The sequence below is a fragment of the Tauraco erythrolophus genome, chromosome 18 (genome assembly GCF_009769465.1).
Source record: "Tauraco erythrolophus isolate bTauEry1 chromosome 18, bTauEry1.pri, whole genome shotgun sequence".
Taxonomy (NCBI): domain Eukaryota; kingdom Metazoa; phylum Chordata; class Aves; order Musophagiformes; family Musophagidae; genus Tauraco; species Tauraco erythrolophus.
In genome coordinates this window covers 1538949-1563159 of record NC_141482.1, presented here as the reverse complement: position 1 = coordinate 1563159, position 24211 = coordinate 1538949, and positions in this window count along the sequence as shown.

Sequence of the window (24211 nt, the reverse complement as noted above, 5' to 3'; positions counted from 1 at the left end):
TCGTTGTCCTCTGAGTGCCCCAGCTCTCTGCGCTCCGGACTGTCCCTGCTCCAGCCCAGCCCAGCCAAGGCGAAGTTTGCAAATGAACTTCCTTGGAAGCAGTCCAAGCCTGGAAGTCCTCTGCCCTCCTTCCAAGCATAAAGAGATGGAATACAAACAGGCTTGTTATTTCAAGGGGAAACAGGGGTCTAAGGCAAAGCCTCCCAGGAGCAAACGCTGAGCAGCAGCAGCTCTTGATGAAAAGTTTCCGTGTGCCTGTCCCTGATGGCTTTCCAGGTGGATGCCAGCACTCCCATAGTGCTTTTAGTTAATGGAGAAAGATAATGCTGATGTCCTGGCCAGCACGGTGTCTGTGCAGTGCCCAGGGCTGTCCAAGCTGCTGCTGACTGTTCTGTTTCTTTGCGCTGCGGTGTGCTGCCAGGACCTGGATCTCTGGCTGGAGTTCCTGGTGTCCCAAGGAGAGGACAAGCTGCTGCCCCAGGCCTGGGGACCATCCTGTTCTCCAGAGTGCCACAGCATGCAGGCAGGGCTGAGCCAGAGGTGGAGGGACGGGAGGCCAAGGGCAGCAGTGGCCTGGGCACCGAGCACACTTCTCCACCAAGGTGCTGGCTGGGTGCCTCCTACCTGCAGCCCTTCCATCGCAATCTCTTGGCAAAGTGGTGCTGTTGCTGAAGAGAGGAGGCAGGTGGTCAACCCAAAATAACCAGATGGTGCTGCGCCTCTGAATGTAGGACAGGGTAGACCTGTAGCTCCCAGTGGTCTTGAATAGCATCTGAAGGGCTCCTTTCAGATCTCTGAATAGAAGCGCAAGGCTCGGATTGACGCTGCCAGCTCCTGCTGCAAGAGAGGATAGAAAGGACCACAAGAACCACGCGAGTTGGCAGTCATGCCTATGGGTGCCATGCTGGAGGCATGCTGGTGCTGCCACAGGGGCGAACTGGGCCCCTTGGAGTCAAGGAGCTGTTGGTTTCACAGCAGCACAGCAGGCTGTGGTTTTGCTGCCTGGGCTGAGACTAGTTCTGACCTGATATCTGAGAGTCAGGGTTGCCAGAGCAGCAGAGCCTGGTGCAGTGCCTGCACATCCCAGAGCTTGGGGAGAAGGAGGAGGTGGGCTCCAGCTCCTGGAGGAGCGGCCTGCGTGAGCTGATGGCCATGCACACCTGTGGCCTGGGTCCTTCCTGCACGTGCAGGTCAGATTTGCTGTAACAAAAGCTCTGGCTGTAACGAACACACTGGCTCTGCACACCTAGCGTGGATGTCCCTGTCATGGACCTGGGCCTCCGCGTGGTGCCAGGTGAAGCATTGGTTGATCGTTCTTCAGCAGGGACCTCCTGTGTCTGTCTCTGGCTGAGACTGGGAGATATGCCCTTTGAGAAGGGTCTGTCTGGGAGGTAACGGGAAAGTCCTCGGGGTGACTGCCCTTGACGAAGAGGTGTCCAGCTTCTTCTTTGCCTTGGGCATTTCTCAAGGGTGCCTTTTGGTCCTTCGGCCCAGAGGCATTCACTATTTATAGCTTTCAAAGCCAAGAACTCTGGATTCAGGATTTATAACTCCATTAGGACATTTCATTTCTTTGCTTACTACATTATACTGAGGTGTGACAGACGTCCTTCCACCGCTCCTCCGAGGAGATAAGGCCCCTAGAAAACATGCCAATGATTAACTGCTGGTCTGTTGGCTCCCTTGGCGGCGCACAAAGCTGGCTCCTGTTCTTCTGCATCCTGCTGGATACTGACAAGCCGAGCAGTGGTCCTGGGTTTGTCCTCATCTTGGGCTGTGATTCCAGCCGTGGAAAGGAAATGATTGCCTTAACCCTTCCCCACCCTGCTGGCTTGATCCAGCTGAGTTTGAAAATATCAAGCTTGATGTCATACCAAAGCCCTGGGCGGCATTTGTTTTCACAGTGGCTTCCAATGTCCTGAACAAGCAAGGTCTGAGATCCCATCTCGCTCTCAGATCTCAGCCTGGTGGCTCTCAGACCTCAAACTCGTGGTGCTCAGGAAGACTGGTCTCCTTAGATCCTATCAAACATGGGGTCTTCCATGCATTAGTCAAAAGAGCAGTCCAGCCCTTCAGACTGGGTTTGGAGTAGTCTCCAAACATGTAACGGATGTGCAGGAACAACCTTCGGATGCTTATGGAGTGATATATATGGATAGTCTGGTACTTGACACTGAGTTGATGTGAACTGGTTCTTTTAAAGGCTTAAGCCTCTCTTAAAGGCTTGAGCAGCTTGTTGGTGCGTTTGGCTCCAGGCTGGGCTGGGTGGGCTTACAGCACAGAACTGCAGGCCAGGTTCCGACTGGGGTCCTGCCACCCTGTGCTGGAAGCTCTACTCAGACAGTCCCAAGGACGCTGAACGAGCCTGCGATGGAGGTGCAATTGTTTGGTCCTTCAGGCGTGCGCTGACAGAGGCTGTTGCAAGATCACACTGGGTCTGTGTCCTGCCCACTTACAGTGGCCTTACCCGCGTCTGCTTGGACCGGCCACCTCCAGATGTCTGCTCTGAGTGGTAGTAAGAGCATTTTGCTGGCTAAACTCTCTAACCCAGGCTGTCTTGGTTCAGAATAAAACCCAGTGGTATTTGGTTTTAATACCTAGAAAGTATGTTTTGATCATGCTGACTCATTTACACAAAATATTCACGGCCGCATGATGTTTTCTCTGCTGTCTCATAAGCACAAATGCCACGTGGCTCCCAAATAGCTTGCTCTTCGTGCTGACAAGTCAAGTGAAGAAGACACAGTGGGGACGAGCTCTTCCATGCTCCCCCCACCAGGGAGTCTGCGAAAGAACGCCGCTGTGAAGTTCAGGCGCCATCAGCCTTTATTAAACATCGTTAAACTTGTCCCAGCAGACTGGCGACATGAAAATTTCATGTGGCTTTGAGTAGGTTGGGCGGAGCTTTTTAAACATCTACATCTCGAGAAAGATGCAGGAGGAAATCTGTGCCAGGCTGAGCAATCAAGAAGTACGTTGAAACTACACCAGTGTGGTTTCAGGATGGAAGGTGACGTGTAGTGGACCTCCCATGACTGTCAAAACCATGCTGTTTTTTTAAGCATCTACCTGATTTTGGGGCAGGGATTATAGGAAGCAGCTGGTTGTTGCAGAAGATCTTAGAAACTCTGACCCAAGATGACCCTGTGAGGGCAGGGAATGAATGAAAAGAGTTTAAAGGAGACTTGATGTCCTGCTGCCACTCCTGCTCACAGCAACAGTTGGAAACAGGAACAAGCCCATGGCAGACATTGGCAGCATCGAAAAAACTGGTCCCTCTGCATCAGTCTGTCAATAACTGTCAATTCAGTGAAACTGGAAAGATCCAAACTTCAGCAGAGCAGAGTTTTTGTTACACTGGCCAACCATGGGCTCTAAGACTTGCTTGTGGATGATGTCAAGAGCCGAAAGGGTGCAGGATTTGTCCGAACTCCACTTCTGGTTTCACAACTCCCACGGGCACTGCCAGCCCTCCACTCTTTCTCAAAAGCTGCCATTCCTCAAAACCATTAGCCTCGTGCAAAATACCTGAATATAAGGATGTTCTCAGTACTGCTTGGGTAGGAAGGGTTTACATCCACTCTGACCCACAGTCAGTGGTGTGATGTGATGGTCCTCGGCAGCAGGACCATCATGGAACAAATGGGAACACGGTGAGTACTAAATCAATGTAATGATGGGCGATCTGGATGGGCTTAACTACAGCCTGGGAGGAGGGTGGACCGGCACAGTGTGGGCACAGGTAGGGACACCTGGCACAGGCTGTGTCCAGGACCACCATAGTCCTGGCAGCCTGGATGAAGGTAGTTCTGCAGCTGCTTCTTCTCACTATCACCTCCTGCTCTCCAAGACCTCCCTAATTTTGGGAGGGCGTGCTGGGTTGGCATTTGCCATGGTCATGCTGGTCCTGAGCCCCTGGTAGATCTGTGGGGTTAGTCCCTCCCCACATTTACAACATGCTTTTGGCCTTGGTTCCTATCGGAGCCATGATGTGCTGGGCTCTCTCCCAGGACTTGGCGGAGTGGGACAGAGGCACCTGGAGAAGAGAAGCTGCCTGGCCCCCAGTGGCCTGTGGCAAATGGCCCAAGTGGCCTCCAGGCAGGGGGTCTGCTTTTAGTCCTTCTCCAGGATCAGCTTTGCCCTTGCCCTGCCAGACCCCGGCACGGCGGAGCGAGCATGGCTGGGGGCAGCGCCTACGCTGCCCGCGCGTTCCCAACCAAATGTGAAGGCTCTGGGAAGTTCCCAGAAGCGGGAGCCAACTCCAGAGTGAGTTTTGCCAAGTGACAGACCTGGAGGTTGAGCCGCAACCCAGCGATAATTAACGTAGTGCTTATTTTAATGACTGTCGCTAATTGCAAAAGCAGACAACGCAGCGCCCGCGTGTCGCTGCAGCCCCGTGGGTGACCCACCGCTCCTCGTTTGGAGCAGCGAGGAGGGCGAGTGGGATGCCTGGGTTTTCCTGCTGCCAAGGTGACACTGGGTCGTGCTGCCCCGTCACAGCGCGGGATTGCACAAAGGACCCCCCTGCTGCAGGTCGCACCTCCCTGCGATGGAGGGGCAGCAGGACTTCTCCCCAGTCTGGCTCGCGGATGCCACGGGAAGGTTGTTCCACGTTGTAGAGTGGTTGCACTTGCTTCTTTTCACTCCCTCTGACCTCGGTCTCTCTCCTTGCCTGTGGAAAGCTCCGCAAAAGGCAAAATCACCATTATTTTGTTTTCCCAACCTGAGCTTTAAGTAAAAAAATAGCTAAACAAGTGTTCCTGCTGCAGTGTGACTCTCCAGGTCTTGCTATGGAGATGGGTGGAGGGAAAGAAGCCGTCCTGGAGCCCTTCCAGGACGTTTGCATGCAGGATTCATGTCTCGTGCCCAGGCTGCCAGCCCTGCCACCCAGACTGGGCATGCAAACTCAGGTGTGCTTTGGGCACCAGCTCATGTGGCCCCATGTGTTTGGACACCCAACTAGCTCCGTTCTTTCTGGGGAGGGGAACAAGGTTTGCTGGTCATCTTGGCTGTTGCTTTGTGTAAAACCAACCAATACTCACTGAGGCTCGTGGGCTTGGATGGGATGGCAGTGCCGTGAGCGTGGTACTGATGTGCCCTCCTGCTGCCAGGGACTGAGCCCAACCTCCTACGCCAGAGCAAGGTGGGCTCGCTCGCCCCAGCTGGCCACAGTCCCAGCAGGTCAAACCCCTGTTTCTTCTAGGGCTGAAACTGGACATCACCATAAACCGTCATCTGCCAAAGCGAGACCTCGGTCTGCTTTGTATGACCCGTCCTGCAGCCATCCTTCAGCAAAGCTGCTCCTCGCCCACTGGCACCAGTGCAATGGGCAGCGTCGTCTCGGGTGGTTGGCAGGGGTCCCCTGGGGTCAGCCGATGCTGGGCACAGCGGCTCCGGCTGAATCACAGGCTGGCAGTTTGGTTCCTTGAGTGGGAGAGGAAGCGAGGATGATCCAAAGAAGGTGAGGAGGGGGTGAGGGCTGCGCTCCCCCACCTCTCTGCAGTAGGAGCCCTTGCCCTGGGGTCAGGTTGACTGGATTCGTGTTCCTTCCCGCCCGCGTTGGAGCGGCACTGGCCCGACCACGCGCCGTGGTGAGCTGCTCCCTGCAGCCCTTACTCCAGTCGCCGCGCGAGCGGCTGTGTCCTTTGGGGAGTCCCTTTCTCAAACCTTGCCATGACCACGCGGGCACTCGTGTGTGCCCACAGCTGCCCACCACTCCCCGGGCTCACCTCGGTGCAGCTCATGCCACCTCCAGCACCAGGGGCTTCTTCACATCACAGGGCAGAGACGTTGCAATAAACACCCTCCTGGGTGGGTGCAGGAAGATGGCAGAGAGGGAATCGCGTTGCTCCCAGCCATTGAGCTCCTCCGGGCACAGATAGGGTGGGAAAGTAAAGCCATTCCCCCGGTCCTTCCACTGCGGCTGGTCCTGGTCCGAGCCCGAGCCCTGGTGCCACGGATGGGGCTCCCGTTCCCCTCGGCACTCACCTCCCTGCACACCCGTGGCCCCCGGAGCCCACCGCCCTCCCCAGCCCCGGGGACGTGCACGGCATTCCTGAGCCCGAGCTTGGCGGGGGTGTGGGGGGGGATTTATTTATAACCTCCCCGGTTTCACCTGCCCGCTCAGTCGTAGCAGCCCCGGCCACGCTGCCTCGCCGCCCCCGTGCCCATATGCCAACGCTTCCCTCTCACCTGCCGGGGCTGCGGAGAGACTCGGCAGTGTCAGCCCGACACGCAGCCCTGCGACGTTCTCCTCCTGCAAACCCTGTGGCTGCAGGAGAAGGCGGCCGCCTGCCCGGCGAGGCACGGTGGCCCGGCGGGTCTCTGACCCCTGGGAGGTGGGTGTCTGCATCCGTGCTTTGGGACAAACGGCCTCGGCCCCGTGCTGCTGTGCCCAGTCTGGCCCCCGCGGTGACTGGGGCCACTGGCCGACGGGTGACAGGGAAGGCCACGGCAAAGTCCTTCACCTCCCCAGCATGCTGCTGCCTGCAGGACCTTTTCCCCTCCTGTTCCCAGCCTGGCAGAGGAGCTGACCCCATCCCCAAAGGGATGCTGCTGGCCCCGCACAAGCCCGGCAAGACCTGAGGACAGAGGGAATAGGTTCCTCGGGACAGGGATGCTGCAGGGACCCTCGGAGGTGACAGCAGTGCCTGAACTACTGCCAGTGAAGGGGGTTGGAAACCCTGCCCGTGCCCAGAGCTGGGTGCCCAGCTGGGCTACCTGTGTCTGCCCTCCTTCAGGCAGCCTTTGGGCAGGTTGCTCCGCCAGCTCCCTGCCTCGGTTTCCCCAGGGCAGGGCCACAGTCCTGTTTTGCCTCAGTGCCTTTGTTTCCATTTATCCCCAAGCCAAGGTGGTTGTGCTGTCCCTGGCTTTGCTTTAGGGGCCCACAATTATGGGCAATTATTTTTTTTCCAAAACTGGGAGCAGCTGTGACAGGAGCCTCCATTCCTTCCCTCTGTCACCTGCAAGCTCCCCACTTCTGTGTTCCCATGGGAAAGCCGAATGTTTCCCCCTCCTCACCCTTCTCCCAGCTACCAGAAGAGCCTGGTGCCCCAAGCCAGGCCCTGCAGCAAGCTGGAGACATGCCGGGCATCAGCACCCCACAGCTCCCCGGGCGAGTGGCGGGGCTGAGGGCTTGGCAGCACCCCCTGCCCCCCCTGCCTGCCCCCCCTGGGCCTCCCCTGACCTGAGGATATTTTTCTCACTGGATATTACTCGTGCTGAGCCCCTCCCTCTATTTGTGGAGCTTTTGAGCATCGTTCATTTCCCAGGCATTCTCCCCCCCCTCCGCTTTTATTTTTAAATTAAAAAGAAAAAAAGGAGATGTTTCCATAGGAACTTGGTGAGTGGCTGATCCCGACCTCATTATTTGCTCAGTGAAAGGAACTTTATTTTCGTCTGTTTGTGTACATTGTCAGATTTTGGCTAAACCTACTTTCCTGACTTTGTACAGCGCGTTCTTTTAATCTTCATTTCAACTGCATTCATCTCGCGGCTCAATTTATCCTGTATTGTGATCAAATTTAGCTGAAAGCGATCTGCTTTGCCAATTCTGAATATTCATCAGCTGCCTCATTCATCCACCGAAGCAAACCCCGGGCTCCGAGCGGCCGCGGCATCCTCCACTGGGTGCTGCCGACCCGCACGCTCGCTCGAGGCGCTGCCGTTCTCCTCATCCTCACCCACTCCAGAGGTGCCACCCGGAGCCTTCGCCCACCGCGGGTGCCTGCTGCCAGGGAGCTCCGCGTGCTCAGCGGGCTGGCAGCGCCGGCAGCCTCGCACTGCACCGGCTGACGCGCCAGCACAGCCAGCCCTGGCAGCCGGCGGGCACAGGCTCCCCAGCACCGGCAGCACTGGGACTAGTCCCTGGCCAGGTTGAGCCAACCAGTGCCTCTGCGGATGTCTGATTTAAGATGGGGACAAAGGAGCCCGAAACGTGGCTTGGACCTGCAGTGAGGAGAGGGGGGAGAAGGGGGCTGCCCCCTCTCCCCACCTCCTGCGTGAGTGGCTGCCCATGCCGGGCCAGTGGCACCCGACTGGAGATTGCCGCAGTGGCACGGCTGGGAGGACTCGGAAGCACCCTGCTCCCAGGGTGCCCACTGAGCTGAGTTCACCCAGAGAGGACTAAGATCTGAGAGAAACGGCCACACAGACACCGGGTCAGTGCAGATGGAGCGGGAGGAGGTGCCGGAGCTGGGATGCCCCTGCAGCCCATGGTGAGATGGCAGTGGCCCCTCTGCCGTCCGTGGGGATTAACGGTGGAGCAGAGATCCACCCGCAGCTCTTGGAGAAGCCCACGCTGGAGCAGAGATGCCTGTGCCTGAAGGAGGTCAGAGAATGGTCTCCGTGAGCTGCTGGAGGCTGACGACAAAGCAGAGATACATCTGAAGCCCGTGGAGGACCCCACGCCGGAGCGGGTGGCAGCTCCGTCAGAAGCTGTGACTGTGTGGGAAAGAAGCTCACACCGCAGCAATCCGATGGGTCAGGATCACATCCTGCGGGAAGGACTCACGGTGGAGAAGTCTGTGGACTGTCCTGTGAGGAGGGGATCCACTGGAGCAGGGAAAAGAGTGTCCGGAGTCCTCCTCCTTTGGGAAAGGAGCGGCAGAAACAGCGTGTGATGAACTGCCCTGAAACCCCCCATTCCCCGTGCCCCTGCGCCGCGGGGGGAGGAGGCAGAGCCGGGAAGAAGGGAGCGGTGGGGGGAGGTGTTGTTTTTAAGATGGGGCTTTGTTTCTTGTTATCCTCTCAAGTAACTGTTCATAAATTAAATTGATTTGTCCCCAAACTGAGTCCATTTTCCCCAGGGCCATGGTTGGTGAGTGATCCCTTCCCGTTCTTATCTCACCCTCAGACCTTTTGCTACATTTTCCTCCTCTCCAGCTCACCGAGGGGCAGGAGGGAGCGAGCGGCTGAGCTGTGGCTGGGCTGAACCACGACACTTTGCCAGGTTCGGATCTGGAGGTGGTTGAGGACGTGTCCACCTCCCTGCCCTCCGCACCTGGTTGGGACTCGTGCACAGACAGGACCTTTCTGATCTCTCCTTGTGACCCACCTGGCTCCTTCTTTACCCAGACCTGGCTCGTTTCAGCCTCCATCCTCCTGGGAGTGTATGAGGGGAGCAGGAGGAGAAACACCCACGTCCCAGAGCGCAGAGGAAAATCCACGAGACCTTTGGGGTAACACAGCCAGCGCGAGGTATGGTCTGTGGGATTTTGTTTTCACCTTTATTTTCAGGCTACAAGTGAATGTGACAAAGTGGAAAGAAAATGACTTGACTTTGGTGCTGATGTTGAGGTTTGCAAAGGAGTTTTGGTGCAGATTGAATTGAGAAGATGCGGGGTTGCCTCATTCCCTGCTTTGCCCCTGTCTCTATGAATCAGCAGTGTCTTAAAGAGGTGACAAAGTTTGTTTGAAAACTGGGATGAAACAGCACTGTTTGCTCAGTATTTGTGAAAAAAATAAAAACAAAAATAAATTTGAGAGCTGGATTGTTTTGGTGGGTCAGTGCCACTTCCCTCTGCCCCAGCTCAGCCTGGCAGGTGCCAAGGGCTGAGGAGCAGCAGCAGGACCGGGCAGGACCATCTGCGCCCCACAAAGCCCATGCAGGCACTGCCCTGGCCCCAGCATGGTGACTCCGGTGCTGGTTCACCGATCGAGGGGTGAACGTGTGTGGGGAAGTGATGAACTGATGCACCCTACAGCAAAGCAGCGTTAGATTCAGGGTGTGCTGGCTGTCACATGGTGCTGTTCCCCCAGACCATGGCGTGGCCTGGATAAAATTCGCCTTCAGCTTCTGTTTCTTCATCCATAAGAGGCAAAGTCTAACAAGATTTGGATACTGGATCAAACTAGTCCTCTTGGTGTGTTCCTCTTGGAAAATGGGGGTACCTGATATGCCCATGAAGTCTTCATAGGTCAGGGACCAGTTAGAGCCGGGTGGTGGGCTTCCCTAAGGCAGTGCCTTCAGCCAGACAGCGTGGCGCTTCCTGTGTCTTGTTCTTTTCCTGGGAGAAATTAAATCAGTTAATTCATAAATAAACGAGGCTTGAGAAGTGCTTCGTCAGAGCGATCGGAAGCTGTGGGAGTCCTGTGGCTGAAGAGCCAGCTGGGTGAAGCACGTAGCGGTTGAGCTCGCTTTGCAGGGCGACAGAATATTTGGGCTGGGTTTGCTCTCTAGGCTTGGGAAGGGGGAGGGAGGATATGTTTGCGGGGTCTCAGGAACCCCCCTCAGGGCTCTCACCGATTCCCCGTGTCGCCTTGTGCAGAGCAAGAACCCCTCGACTGCGGAGCTGCAGCCGGGTGTGGGCGTCGGGACTGGGAACAGCCTCCAGTGACCATCACGGCCGGAGGGGCTCGGTGCTTGTGGAAGGGATGGAGCACTTCGGGCACCACCTTTCCCTGCAGAAGGGCTCGCGAGAGGCACCCGGAGCCAGACAAAGCAGGAATTCAGGCACGACGCTCCCTCCGACTCTCCCGCTTAATCCATCCCTCTGTATTAATGTCACTTTGCAGCTCTCGCGCCAGTGTCGCGCTGTCCCCGGAGACCGGAGAGATTACCGGGAAGGAAACGCGCCGGTGCTTTGTCACGGGCTCCCAGAGCACCGTGCCACCTCACACCGCCCCTAATCGGGTTTAGCCGCACACGGCTCAGCGGGACCGCTAAGTGGATTGTCTTATCTCCCCTCCACTAACCCAATCTGCGGATTCGATCGGGCTGGTTTCACACGGCGCAGAGTCTGTCCCCGCATCACTCAGGCGAGCCGTACAGACGGGCTGCCGCAGAGGCTCAGCGCCGTCGCCGAGCTGGCTGGCTCCCGCCACCCGATGCCATCCGCCGCCAAGCTGTCGGGAGCACGCCGTGCTGTGCCGCGGCACTGCCAGGCCAGGGCTGCCGGGCACAGTACCACAGACCTCACCCCATCCCCTCCGCGTCCTTCACAGACACGCACCACCTCCCGCCTCCCTTTGGCTGTGGCAGCCAGGGGAGCAGCAGGATGAGTCCCTGGGCTGATTCATTCCCTTCTCCGCAGCCTTGTGCAGACTGATGAGACACAGGAGCTGGGAGCGCTGCCGGGGCAACTGGTGCTGTGCTCTGGCACACGGTGGGACGGGGGAAGAGGAAGGAATGAGCAGGGTCATAGCTGTTGGGAGGTGGCTGGAGACACTGGTACATGCAACGCAGCTCGTGTATCCTTCACTTGTCTTTGGTGGGACTGATCCTGCCTCTCAAGTTCTTCAGGCCGCTGGGCTGGCAGTGTACACCAGCGTCCTCTGCCCACATACACCAGAGACAGCAGCTCCCTGCCCTGGACCATGAACATCAGCCCTGCCGGGACGTCCCACTGCTCATCTGCCTCTCCCAGGCATGGGATGGAGGGTAGGTGGGCAAGGGCTCAATTTGGTCCTGAGATCCCATGCAGAGCCCCCTGAGCCAAGCGCAGCGTCGTGCAATGCCCCCACCAGCCACCAGCCCACATCTGCGGTGTCCTGGCGAAGGGTGGCAGGGTGACCACAGAGCAGCCCTGCCACCACCTCTCTGGGCACAGGGGCAATGCTGTCCCAAAGCCCAGACTGACACAAAATATCCTGGACAGAAACCCCCTCCTTATGTAAAAAAATAAGTGCAACTCAAAGCATTCTCCGTCCCAAGGAGAATGGGGACGGGGAAGATCTGGCCCCTGAAGTCCCATCTCACCCCACCGCCTTTTGGTCAGGGAGCCTTAGCAGAAACGCACGGATGGATTTTCTGCTGCTGCTTGCCAAGGGCAGGCTATGTCCGTGATGTGCAGTGCCCACTGGAGCCACCTTACACCAGAGACACGCTTGGCCCCCTGCAACCAGCCTTGTGGCTCCCTGGCCGCTCTGATCACTGGGCCTGTTCCTGCCAGTTCCTGTCTGTGGCTGGTGCTGGCTATTTAATTTCCCAAGCTGCTTGCCAGCAGGGTTAGGGTGTCGTGGGTTAGGCCGATCCGGCAACTAAACCCCACGCAGCTCTCCCACTCCAGTAAAATGAAGAGGAGAGAAAAATGTAATAAAAGAGCTGAGGGTCGAGACAGGAACAGAGGAGCGCCCACCAACCACGGTCCCGGGCAAAAGAGGCTGTTTTCTTAAAGCAAAACTATTTATTAACAGCTACCTACAAAGAGAAAAGCAAACAAAAACGGTTACTTGAGAGGATAACAAGAAAACAAGGCCAGATCTTAAACCCAACACCACTCCCTCCCCCCCCTTTGCCTCTTCTTCCCGGCTCTACCTCCTCCCCCCAGCGGCGCAGGGGGCAGGGAATGGGGGGTGCAGGTCAGTTCATTCCATGCTGTTACTGCTGCTTCTCTTAAAGGAGCAGGAGTCCTTACACCATTGTCCCTTGCACCAGTGGATGCCCTACTCACGGCGAAAGCGTGAATCCTGCCGGCTGGGGGGCAAATCCTTACCCCAAGTGTGGGCTTTACCAGTCCTGGGCTTTTAAGGAGCTGTAGCCACTCGCCCTGGCGTGGGCCATCACACAGACTTTAACTGCGCTCCGGCGTGGGGTGTCACAGCGACCTGAAACGCGCCTCCGCACGGACTGAGATGCGTCAATGCGCCTCGCCCTGTGCCCGGGAGTCACAACAGGCTCCGGCTCGGGCATCTCCTTTAACGAAACCCCTCCCCATCGGCGGGGGCATCCCACGGACTCTAGATGCACCGTGCTCAGGCTTTAGCATCTCTGCTTGACGTGGGTCCTCCACGGGCTGCGAGTGGGTCTCTGCTTGCCCCACCGAGGGCTGTTTGCAAAGGGGCTGCTGGCAAGGGGCACTCAGCCGCGGCACATGCTGTTCCGTCCCATCTTCACTGACCTCTTATCAGTGTGGCCGTTTCGCTCAGATCTCAGCCCTTTCTGGGTGAACTCGGCCCGGTGGGCGCCCCGGCAGCGGGGCTCTCCCCGAGTTCCCCAAGCGGCTCCGCTGCCGCCATCCTCGACGGGGCGGGCACCGGCCCGGCCGGGCGCCGGGAGCGGGGGCCGTGCCCCCTCCCGTCTCCCTGCCCCTGGGCACAGGCACACACCTTTCCGGTTCCTTTGTCCGACGTAAATAGGGCAATTCGCAGAGGCGCCGATTGGCTCAAGCCCCGAGGGGGACAGGAGTCCGGTGTGATGGGCAGCTTCTGCCACCCGGACCTCCCCCCCCCCTTCAAACCATGACACCAGGCAAGAGCAAATTGCCTGCTGGAATCAAGTGAGATTGGATATGTGTTCTACTGGGACAGCCACTTTCTTGGGTATTTTTAAAAGAAAAAGAAAACCTCCGAAGCTTTCAGAGACAGGTTAAAGGTTGCTCAACTCCTCAAGGCTCCAATTTAGATCAAGATCAGCTTTTCCTTACTCTGAAGGTAAAGGTCATAAGGGGAATGATTTCTGTCCATGTCCCGAGAGTTCTCCTCCCCCATGTCCATCCGACACAACTTGCATCCAGGCCCAGCTCCACCTTTTTCTCAGCTGCTCCTCAGCATCGGTTGCAGAAAGGGACGCAGCGGAGGTGAGCCTTAGACTGGCTTTTACTCCCCAGCTTTGTGACACTAAAACACATTGAGAGTGGCTGCTCTGAGAGTCCGAGCTTGCAGCTGGGCATCCGGGTCCAACACTGCTCCCCTCTGGAGACCACCACTCCCCTCTGCTCCACCTGTGAAATGGTGACGATCCTTCTGCCCATGGTGCTCCAGTCTCTCTCCAGTGAAGCCTGAAAGTGGGACTGACGGAACTGGGACCCTCAGTTCTCTTCTTTAGCAAACAAGGTATGGAAAGGCAGCAGAGCTCCAAAACCCCAGGCCACCTGGGACCTTCACACCTCTCACAGGGTGCTGTGCTTTCCCTCCTCTCTTGCTTCCTTTGTGTGGACGCACATGCCGTGCCCTGTGCAGCGAGCTCTGCTCTCACGCGCCGTCCCAGTGCACCAGGACTCAGCACGAGTAACAGCTAATCACCGGGCTGACTTGATTTTTAATGGCAGAATGAGGCAAGTGCTGTGCCTTGGCAGGACATCACCTTCCTTCTCCAGCAGTGCTGAGAGGAGGAGGAGAAGGAGGTGGAGGTGGAGGAGGAGAAGGAAATGGAGGAGGAGGAGGAGAAGGAGGAGGAGAAGGAGGTGGAGGAGGAGGAGGTATGTTCCAGGCTGTGCATCATCCCTTGCTCTTCTGGGGGCAAGGAAGAGAGGAAGAGAGCTCGTGGCATGCTGGTAGTAATGCTTGGGCATTTGATGCATCATGGGACAACCAATTACAACAATTCACAATATTTAGTGAGTTTTAGTAATTTTTATGACCTTGCATAAGCAAAAGGTGGAGCATACTTCTTGCTACAAATTGGGAGGGTTTGGAAACCACGGTGAAGAAGCCATGGGCAGAGGAGGGTTGCCAGGTTCAGCCTCGCTTCTGGAAGCTTGGAGTTGGCATCAGCTCTCGTGCTGTGACGCCCTCGCTACAGGTAGGACTGGGGCAGACGGTGCCAGGCGAGGCTGGAGGTCTGCGGTCGCTGCAGCAACAGTGGCTCCCAGGTCTCCTTCACCCAACTGTACTTAGTCCCAGCATGACTGCCGTGCGCGCTGCCCACCCTGGCAGCAGTCTGCCTTGGCCCCCTCTCACCAGGGCTGCAGGGGAGGATGTGAGATGGTGACGTGTCTCCTTGCAGCAGATCTCAGGTCACCTCATCTGGTCACACAGACTCTGTCCATCCCAAGAGGAAGGTGACCACCTCAGTAGTTTGAGTGCTGTGTTGTGGGGCATTTGTGTGATTATTCTGCCCGCAGTGGGGGTATCCTGGTCCTCAGAGCCCGCTGTGGCCACACAAGCTGAGCTGATGGGCTGTTTTGAGGGAGATGGACGATGGAGGAGGTTAGAGGTGGTGCTCAGAGGAGCCCCTGCCGAAGGCTGCAGGTGCTGGTCCCAGCCGTGCTGCCACGTCCAGCTGGTGACAAAGACTTTGCTGGTCTGTGCCCCACATCCCGTGGGACCAGAGCCTGTCTGGCAAGAAGGGATTCAGCTATCTGGGGTGAGTCTTCAGAGGCTCTGGAAAGGCATCTTTCTGTTGCGCCATGGCCCAGTTTGCCTTCCCTCGGCCCATCCTAAACCCTCCTGCACATGGTCCGTGCTGGTTGCATGGCACCGCCTCTCCTGCTGCAGGCAGACCTCCAGGGCACCAAGAGCACGGGCCCCTAACCGCAGGGCTGTCCCATATCACCAAAACAGAGGGAGGTGACACCATCTCTGAGCAAAGGATGAAGCATCCCTTCCCCTGTGCTGAGCAAGATGAAGACTTCAGGGGTCCTCACAGGAGACAAGTTGCGGTGTGGTGACCACGCGTGGTGGTAGGAGGTTGATGTTGGGTAACTACAGCTGCTGCAGACTGGAGAGAGACCGTGAAGGCAAGTATGGAGCTGCTGAAAGCTCTGTGAGATGTTCAGCTTCTTGGGATGGTGGCAGGGTGGGAGAGATGGCTTCAATAGTACTTTCCTGTTTCTCTGCAAGTAGTGGCTGAACTGGAGAGGGAAGACTGTGAGAAGGCAGCTTCGTTTTGACAGTAGCCTGCTCTGAAGCACATGATGTTTTTAATGCTTTCGATGAAGCCAGGCAGAGGAAGCTCACTATCGCAGGGTGCTGGGGAAAATTGAGGAGCTCTGCACTCTGCACAAAACCCGAGCAGCTGAGCCGTGCCTCTGAATGAAGCGCAGGCACCAGTGGCCAGCACAGGAGAGTTTGTGGCTCTCGTAAATCTGGAGAGGCAACATTGCCAGGGCTAACGGAGCCCTGATACAAGATGAGCTCTTTTAGCAATGCAGAGATGGGGGAAAAAAGCTGAGGGCGCCACCAGAAGGACATGGAATTAACCCAAACCAATTAGGATTCACTCGCCAAAGGAAGAGATGCAAGCTGGCTCGTGGGGCATGAGTTGTCCCGTCACTCTTGACCTGATAGAAGATCTGGTGGTTACAGGAGAGGACACTCACTCAGAGTTTACAACCTGCAGGCACTGGAGTTGAAGTGATGGATGAGGAACAGCCATGAAGGGGCCAAGGGGTTGCCAGGAAGGGGCTAGTTGAGCCGTCGCTGGCAGGAGGAATGCTCCAGGGGCAACGTGCTCCATGGCAGCATTAGGGAAGGGTGAGAAGCTTTTTTGCAAAGGGAGGGATGAGATAAAGCCAGTCTCCCTTCCCTAGTCACTGCTGAGGTCAAGGAGAGCTGAAGGAATACCATAACTTTGTCTGCAAGAAAACGTGTTCTGCTGCCTCTGCCAGCTGCTCTCCCCTCTGAAATAAATTCCTGCCCTGGTTGTCCCTGCAGTGTCTGGGAGGTGCCCTTAGGGAAGGCGAGCACATGATTTTGAGGATTCAGAATCTCCAACAAGAGGTGGTTTCTTTGGTATCCACTGACATTGTCTTCAGCTCTGAGGTGCTTTGCAGAAAATGGTCCATTCAGGAGAGCACGGCAGGGCCCAGGTTCTCCATTGATGACCTTTTCGTCTGAGAGAAACCATCAAAGCCCACGACCAGCCTGTGAGGATCTAGGGGGAAGTCAGGACTTGTGAGCTGAAGTCATGAAAAGGATGTCCTCTGTAAATAACATGTCTGGGACAGCGATGGACACAGTGAGGTGCCAGACTCAGCTCTGAGCCATCACTGGAAAACACCAATTATTCCTGCGGGAGCAAGATCTAACCCAATCAGCAGCTGTGGGAAGTTGCCTAATGACATCCAGACCATCAGGAACCCCAAGTCGTGCCGGGCGGTGGGGGCTGTGCTCTCTGCTCCTGCTGCCGAAGAGTCTCCTGTGGCTCTGGGGCCACCAGCAGAGTGGGGCAGGCCCACGGCAGGGCTGCGGGGCCGGCGGACCTGGCAGAGGAACTGCGTCTCCTGGATCCTGCTTGGCTGGTGCTCGACTAAGGACTGAATTAAGGGGCAGTGAAGGAGTCAGAGAGGCCAAGATGGAGCCGGGACCACTGATCGTGGCTCTGTGCGTTGCCAACATGTGCCACCCACTGTCTGCAGTGCTGGTCTGCACCACGAGGCATCCTCACACACACCCTTTCAGGGCACCAGAGCTGAGATCGGTCCCTGTGGTCACCAAGGGGGTGTCCGTTTGCTGAGGCACTTCCAGATGAGGTGTCTATCAGGTCCCAAGGCCACCTGGCAGCGGGGTGGTCATGTGCTCTGCCACAAGCTGCTGCTGTCAGGGCAGGGAGAATGGGAAACGTAACTGCCTCAAAAGCAGCAGACAAACCCATCAGTTCTGCTTCTTCTCATGCTCTGAGGAAGATCGCAGTCCCATCCTGGATGAGGCAGAGAGCCCTCAGATTCATGCGTGGCATACTTGTAGCACAGATATGTGACAATCAGTCCATGGCAGGGGAGAGAATTAAGGACAAGGGCACCCTACCCCAAGGACAGTGTTGGATGGACTTTGAGGACTCTGGTTCCTACTCCAAGCTCAACCCAGCTCTGGCATTTGGGAGATGAGCTGCAAGTTGCACTGTAGCCAGTCTGTCCCAGCTGCCTCCCACTCTGCTGTGAGTGCTCCTTCCACATGTGCTCCCCCGGTATCGCTTCTGTCACCAACGCGCTTCCCGGGCAACAGTTATTTGGAAGCAAAATGACTATTAGCTAACAAACATTGGGGCAATATTTCTCTTACGTAGGAGTTAAACAAGCCCATGCGCCTCATCCTTGGGTTCTGATGGCTGCTAAGCCGGGGAGGGCTGCAGAGTTGCTCACGCAAGGACAGCCAGGCTCTTTGGAGGAGCATTTCTTGATTTGTGGACCCATGTTGACATGTGGAGTGTGTGACCTGTCACATCCAGGTGCCAAGAGCAGTTGTCTGACCCTCTAAGCAGGGGGACATTGCTTCCTGGGTGCTTGTCACGCCTTGGCCTTGGACCTGTCTCATCACCAGCAACTTGCTGATGATCATGACTCCTGGCTGAAGCCAACTGCCGTGCCTGCCCTGCTCCCTTGCTCCGGTACTGTGGGTCGGACCCTCGCTGACTACCGTGGGTCAGACCCCAGCTGACGGAGCCCCTGCCCCACTGGCCAGCCCGGGCAGGTATTGCTGTATGGCACAGCCCTGAAAGGGTTATTTTCCTGTGATGCAGAATGAATATAGAAATGACCCAAAGCTTTGCTTTACAGAACGTACCAGGTGAATAAAATATGGCTTTGTGCATCTGGCCAGGAATTCCTGCTCTGCTCTGGCTGGTGTTTGCAGCCGGGGGAGGCACGTTTGGGTGAGCACAGCTTTCCCTTGCAGCTCATTATCAAAGATCGGGGTAGGGAGTCCCACAGTGACCTCTGGCACGCACCCTGTGGTACCCGGTACCTTCCAGGCGCTGGGCGCTGGGCATTTACTGTGAAAGGAGCAGTTACCGCTCCAAGAGTGGAGGTGGGAATTACCTGTGCTAGAGGTGTTGAGGAACGGAACTTGAGAGCTCAGGGCTTTGCTGCCAGAAGAGGCTGTGGCTGGTGGAGGATGCTCAGGGAGAAGCAGTAAGAAACATGACAAGCCCCAAGAGGTGTCACTTCTTGTTCAGAGACTTCTGAGGCTGTGTGCAGACCGTCATCGCAGATGTTGGACTTATCCCATCTTGAATCCCTCTATTCTCTTTGCCAACACGATGCCCAGTGGCAAGGAGATCCACAATTTCCTTGCACGTTTGTATGGACAGATCCTTCCTTTTGCATGTTTTGAACCTTCCCTGTGGCAGCTTCTTTGCTGGCCCAGCTCCTGTTGTGAGGCAGTGAGTAACTATTGCTGACTTGTGTTCCTGTCCTCCTTGTGCCCCCACCTGTGCCCCAAGGAGCCCCCAGGAGCAGGTTCCAGCCACTGAACAGTGTTTGAATTTCTGATGGGACAATTCCCTTCAATTATTTTTTTTTTTCCCAGAACAAAGCCTTTTATATTCCTGGATCTGTGAAGATGAGCAAGAGCGCAGAATGGTCTATGGTCTCATCAATGTTTGTGCTGGGCCAGCAGCACGCCAGCTTTCCACGGCAGGTGCCAGGGCCATGGCAGAGCTGATGCTGGGAGTGCCCTGCCCTTCCCTGCCCAGCTCCCTGACCCCTTCTCTCCCAGTCTGCTCCCACTTTGGCTGCGGGAATTCCAGCCCTGCATTGGCAGGACAGAACCATTCTGAGCTGGCTGATATCAAACAAGCCATGTGTGAGACAAGGAGCGTGGACTGAGCGCGAAACGGCTCCGTTCCTCCCCAGCAGCTCATTTCCAGATCGTCAGAGCCATTTCCAGCTGTCTTCCCGCTGCAGTCGTCCTCTCCTGCGATATGATAGCGGCCAAAAAAAAAAAAAAAAATTAATAACAAAATTGGTTTTATCCATTAACTCTGCCTCTCAGGCCCGTGCTCACACACAGAGTACAACGCTCCCGTGTCACTTGATAAGCGAGAGGCTGCGGCACCGGCACGTCTCCGGGTGCGTTGACAAGAAGGTGAATCACCAGGCGGACAGAGCCGGGCAGACAAGTGCCAGGCGGCCGCATGGCTGGATAAACAGAGGGATGGGAGCTGATCGGGAGGTGGAAAAGCATTAAAGAGCCTTTCATGGTTCATCTGTGGGGCAATAAATAAGACTCTGGCCAGGAGCGGAGAGCACATCTCCCTGCAGTCTGCAGGAGCGTGAGTGATGGACCTTTGGCGTGATCTATATGGAGGGACGATGTGGTCCCTGATTAATAAAGCCAAAAGTTTCTGCCTCCTGTGCTTCCCAAGCGGTTGTACTGAACTGTGAGCTGACACGTGCGGAAAGAGGGAGGATCTCAGCTCTGCAGAGCCAACATTTCTGCTACGCTGGTAGACTGCTTTTCCGCTTCCGAGATTGTTAGTGCTTAAAATTGAGCCTTTTCTCTGAGATTCGCAAAATGAGTATTTCCATGCTAAGAACAATCCAAATCACGCTTAAAATTTTTAATCTTTTTTCTACGCTCCACCCAGCGATTCGTGAAACGGGCCCTTTTTAAGGAAAATATTTGCAACATGTTGCGAATCTGTTGTGAAAACAGGATGGTTCTCGCATTCATAATGCAGAGCGAGGAGAGCGGCAGAGAGCAGGTCCCTGTTCCCTCGCACGTATTGGTCACTCTGCGAGTGGAAAAGAGAGAGACACAGGCGGGTGTAAAGGCAAGCAGAGACATAAACCTACAGGAGAAGAGCACTTTGTGAATGGACAGATGAGGGACAGAAAAGGGGAGAAATAGGGTGGAATTTGCACAAAGTATATGTAAATATAGTGATGAATCTGGATAGAAAAATACAGAGGAGGTGGCAAACTGAACACAGGAGCAAGTCAACCTGAAGCTCAACATGAGCTGAGAAGCTCACCATGAGCCGGCAATGTGCGCTGGCAGCCCAGAAAGCCAACCGTGTCCTGGGCTGCATCCAGAGCAGCGTGGGCAGCAGGTCCAGGGAGGGGATTCTGCCCCTCTGCTCTGCTCTCGTGAGACCCCCCTGCAGTGCTGCGTTCAGCTCTGGGGTCCCCAACACCAGAAGGACATGGAGCTGCTGGAGTGGGTCCAGAGGAGGCCACAAAGATGATCTGAGGGCTGGAGCACCTCTGCTCTGGAGACAGGCTGAGAGAGTTGGGGCTGTTCAGCCTGGAGAAGAGAAGGCTCCAGGGAGACCTTCCAGCACCTTCCAGTACCTAAAGGGGACACAAGAAAGCTGGAGAGGGGCTTTGGACAAGGACGTGTAGTGACAGGACACGGGGCAATGACTTTGAACTGAAAGAGGGGAGATTTAGATTGGATATAAGGAAGAAATTCTTCCCTCGGAGGGTGGTGAGGCCCTGGAACAGGTTGCCCAGAGAAGTTGTGGCTGCCCCATCCCTGGAAGTGTTCAAGGCCAGGTTGGATGGGGCTTTGAGCAACCTGGTGTAGTGGAGGGTGTCCCTGCCCATGGCAGGGGGATTGGAACTAGATGATCTTTGAGGTCCCTTCCAACCCAAACCATTCTATGATTCTATGATTCTATGATTCCTATTCGTTGAGGACTGAGGACTTCATCTCGCTCCTTCCAGGACAGATCGTGGCCTACCTGCAATGCCTGTCTGCCCCAACGTCGGACACCTCTGAGAGAAGCAGCGGGTTATATATTGCAGGATTTGCTCCAAAGACAGCGAGGAGCACATGCCATCCTGCCCAGGGCATCGGCTGTGCCAGCAGGGCTGAGCAAGGTCGTCAAACCCATCAGCCTCAGCTATGGGGCAGGGCTGAAGGTCCTGCAGCCACCATGTCCTTCATCTGCAGGATCTGACAGAGCGTCAGGAGCTGCACAAAGGCTTCACCTAAAATGCTCTTAATCTGGATTCGGAGGTGGATAGGAGACAGGCAGCGTTCAAACCCACCCGCCACCCCATCCTGCCGAGTCCTGGCATTTTTTTTCTCATTCTTTCAAAATTTCACTTGGGAAACAACAATGATGCTCCAACTTCATTTTAATTTCAAGACTCAGGTTTGCCTTACTGTTGTTATTATTGTGATACAGTGGTCCAGTGTACACATCATATCAAAACACACATCACGGTGTGTACAACCGCCGCTGATATATCCTAATGGAATTGTTTCGTAGCGAGATGTTTTGACACTTTGAACGAGATAGGAAGAAAAGCACACAGCGTACTAATTAGAGGACCAGCGGTTTTCAGTATATTAAATAATGATTTTAAGCTAACACAAAGCTATTGTGTCAAAGTATTTCATTAAAACACAAAGAAACACTTTGATCTCGAAAATAAAATGTTTAAATCACTGCTAAGCAAAAGCTGTTCAGAACGATGTAAAACATACAGTAACGTGGATAAAATACGGGAAAAGCTGGAATCCCCTGGCCCAGCGTGTGCCTGGTGCGTGTCACACAGTGCTGCTGCTGACGCATCGTGAGCGACAAAAATGTAAAGAAACACAATTTGTATCCCTGGGAAAATGATGAAACAACTATTTTATTTTAAAACACAACTTGCACTTTTGTTTTCCTAACTATATTTGTTCCGGAATTGCTCATTTTACAGGACATTTTTTTCCCTAAGCTAGAATGAACGTGAGTTTCGAGATGTGACAATTTCTTACAAAAAGTGGTTTCCAGGTTTCAGGTTGGGCTCGTTGCTGCCAGTGGCTGGATGAGGCAGGCAGGGACCCTGCTGCCTGCACCACTGTAGCACCATGCCCCGGGCTCCCGCCGTGGTGCTTCCCCTTCGCGCTCCCAAATCCCAGTGCCCGCGCCTGCGCCACCGCCTCGCCCTCAGCTGGTGCGAAGGGGACGAAAATTGGTGCTTCCTCCTCTCCCTCGAGGCCGATGCTCTTTGTGAGGGCGGCAGGCACGCGGGGATGGAGCAGGTGCTGCTGGTGTCCCTCCCCAGGCTCCTGTCCCAGTGCGGGGGCACGTTCCCACAGCCGGAGTCTGCTGGGAGCACTGGGATCCTCCACGGACTGATGGCATCCTTAGAGAAAACAGCACCTAAGGGAGTCACAGTCAGCCTCTGGCTTTCCCTTCGGGCCCTGGTTCTGCTCCCCACTCACAGGTGCCAAGCCCAGCTCCATGGGGAGGCTGCGGTGTTATCCCGAGCGCACCTGGAGCTCCCCAGGAGTGGAGCTGAGCTGTGCAGTCCACTGCTCCACGCGCTGCGGAGGAGCAACAGGCAGCCTGGGACAAACTGCAGGGCATTGATTCAGTCCTGGATGCTCTGGTGGCTCATGAAGATCCAGAGAACCTCCTTCCAGGGCTGCAACCCCACAGCATCACCGTGCACTTGTTTCTTCCCAGCCCCAAGGAGCAGCTCCGTTGGTCTTCCATGGCCACTGGCTCCTGTACGAACATCTGCAGCACCACGGGAACAGAAGTCTCATGGGTGGGCTTTGCACTGAGCTGACCCAGTGAGGTCCCTGTGGTGGCCGGGTTGTCCTGCTGCTCTATCTCCCTGGCCGAGAGGCAAGCCTGGTGTTTTCTCTTCTGCTGGGTTTTTCATATATATGCTAAGCAGGTAATCCTAGCTGGTAGACACAACCCATTCATCTCAACGTGGCGGCTGGGGATCCATCCATTTCTTTCTCCTGTTTTGCAGAGTTGTGCCAGAGCACAGCAGGCCAGCTCCAGCTCCACCATCCAGCTAGAGCACTGCATCCCAGCTCTGTGGCCTCAGCTCCAGGGAAGTCCTGCACAGTCACCTTGGTGCCCTCGGAGAACCAAGAAGGCTGCTGGTTGTGCCTGAAGCCCCAAGGATGGTACAGGCTTGGGTTCCTCAGTGCAAAGTGGTATTTGGCTCAGCTGGTCCCCAAGTCACTCCTGCCTTGCTGCTCACCTAGGGTCCCCCCTCCAACCTCAATGGCACCTCTGTGAGGCTGCGTGGGCTTTGGACCAGGCACGGTCCCAAGATGGGATGCTGGGCTCTACTGGAGCTGCTGCCTTTGATGCACCCAATCCTGCACAGATAGCAGCGGTCGTCAGGAAACATACAGGTTGGTAATAAATGAGAAAAAATGGCTGTCAGTGAGAAAATGTCACTAAAAATACAAGATAATTTAGAAAAATCTACTTTTCTTCCCTTGGCTTTGGTCTCTCGTTGGTGTCAATGCCTTGAACACAGGATGTGGATTTAAGGGTTTCTGGATTTGGTATCCAGGGGAGCACAACTCTTGTCATACCTGCCTGGACTGGTCCATCCCTGCTGTGAGCCTGTCCTGGCGTTTCAGGACAAGGAGATGTCCTTGGACTACCCTGGTGGTGGCCCAGGCAGGACTGGGAGCTGCCCGAGCTGCTGACCATGCAGGTTCCCACCTGCCCCAGGTACTGTCGGACGTGCTGGAGACTCCCTAAAATCTCCTCCCAAACTGCTCCAGGAGTCAGCCGTCAGACTCACCATTCAGTGGTTTCAGCTCAGGGACTTCACAAGCTAGATCTGGTTTCTGGATATTTAATAACCTGCCTTGTGCGTTTCTTTTATTTCCATTTATTTATTTTTCACACTTGTTATAGTTGAACCCTCATGAATTTCTCTTTCAAGCAGTTTTCCCGTCTCCGTCCATTCCTGTACACTCTTGGCATCTACAGCATCCTGTGGATGGAGTAGCCACAGGTCTGCCTCCTCTTCCTCACAGCGCTTTGGGTTGGTTTGAACCTCGTTGCTGTCAGCTTCACCTGGAGTAAGACGCTGGGAGCTTTCTCCAGGTCTAATTCCTGCTGTGGGGA